We start from the raw sequence: 1,760 nt of genomic DNA on the forward strand, positions 1-1,760 counted from the left end.
ACTGAGTGGATATCAGTAAACTATATCCAATAATATATAGTTTCGAAATCTGATTCCGAATATCAGTAACGGCAATGTATCAACGCAGCGTGCACGCGGGCTGTATCCATGAATAGATAGTTTCGAAATCCGATTTCGAACATCGATATATAGTTTCAATACGATATTCAGAAAAAGCTATATTACCTATCCCTAGTTTGTAGTACAGCTTGCCTAGGTAGCAAAGTTAAACGTATATATTATAGGCCCCGTGTTAGCAGGGCGACAAAAAATTATTCAAGCCTCATTTGCGTGTTCCCCTCCACGTAAATCTTTAGTAAAAGGCGAAAGATGTATGCGTTTTGAAGGAAAATCAGAGTGAACAGGGTTTTTTTATTTTTATATAGGATATTTTGCAATTGGCCGCTTATGGCCTTGACTGCGCCACTGGAGAAAAGGGCGAGCGGAAGGCTCATAATCCCTAAAATAAACTTAAAGCTAAGTAGCGGGCCTGAGGGCGCCCAAGTGGGCACGGACCTCGGCTCAGGGCGTTACTGGAGACTTCTGCCAGAAGGGCGTGCTGTAGGAGCGAATCTACCAGTGCACGTGCTGAAATGAGGGGCTCTACGACCTCGCCGGCGAGGACTGTTGGTGCGTAAGGGACGGGACTGAGCGATCTGGTTGGCCTTCAAAGTGGCGAGAGTGATAGGGTCGCCAGCGTCGTTGAGGACTTCCCTTGGCCGACGGGTCCTATTTACGCCGTGGGGTTGTTCCCTGAGGGGGTCGTAAGAGGATGCAGCCACCACGAGGGGCTTGGGGTGGTGAGGAGCAGAGTCGAAGTATTTCTTCGATGCCTGTTTCATGAATTGGGCTATTGTTGGGAGCCGTAAATCTATGTGGAGGTTAGCGTTGCGCAGGTACCACGGGCACCCGTCGCGTTGCGCATGAATCTATTTTGGAGAGCCTGCAGGTGGCGTATAAGCGCGGGATTTGCCTGAGAGACGTCATGATTGGGCGGAGGCAGGTCGTGTACAATCTCACCTTATTGCGAAGGGAGAGTTTGCTATGCTTGTTGAGAAGGGGGTGGAGCCGGCTCATAACAAAGTGGGCGCGATCGCGGACGCTTTTCACGTGTGCTTTGAATGACAGCTTCCTATCGAGCTTAACTCTTAAGTATTTGACCGTGTTCACCCAAGGGATTAGGCGGTCAAAGAGCGAGATCGGGGTGAGGTTTTGTACCCTACGACTGGATAGGTTACTTCGCGTGAAGAATACCGCCGCGCTTTTGTCGGGATTGACTTCGATTCTCCATCTACGAAACCACTCGCCTAGGCGTGTGGTGGCAGATTGGAGAGCCACGGAAACTAACTTGGAGCTGCGCGCCGAATAATAGAGCGCAGTGTCGTCGGCAAAGAGGGCGAGATTTACTACCTGATACTTCGGGATATCGCAAGTGTACAGGGAGAATAGGAGGGGCGAGAGGACAGAGCCTTGCGGGACTCCAGCTCTTACAGGATGAGGGGAGCCCTCAACTCGGTAGCGGAAAGAGCGGTTCGACAAGAAGTCTGGAATGATGCGCACGAGACGATCAGGCACGCCGAGATTGTACAGCTTGTAAAGTAAGCCGTTGTGCCAGACTTTGTCGAAAGCTTTTGCCACATCGAAGAAGAGGGCGTCGGTGGGCATGAAGCGAGGGCGATCGAAATCTTCGGAGATATGTTCCACTATCCGGTTCACTTGCTGGACGCATGAGTGCCTAGCTCTAAAACCAAACTGTTCGT

General features: G+C 50.6%; 1 non-coding gene across 1 annotated transcript; it reads right to left on the reverse strand.

Moving 5' to 3' along the window:
• Positions 1–244: 244 nt before the first annotated feature.
• Positions 245–361, reverse strand: LOC113228089. Its single transcript, XR_003310261.1, has one exon. It is a non-coding gene; the product is annotated as a U5 spliceosomal RNA (small nuclear RNA).
• Positions 362–1,760: the final 1,399 nt, after the last annotated feature.

The sequence above is a fragment of the Hyposmocoma kahamanoa genome, unplaced genomic scaffold (genome assembly GCF_003589595.1).
Source record: "Hyposmocoma kahamanoa isolate Upper Pololo Valley unplaced genomic scaffold, ASM358959v1 220, whole genome shotgun sequence".
In the NCBI taxonomy this organism is placed as follows: Eukaryota; Metazoa; Arthropoda; class Insecta; order Lepidoptera; family Cosmopterigidae; genus Hyposmocoma; species Hyposmocoma kahamanoa.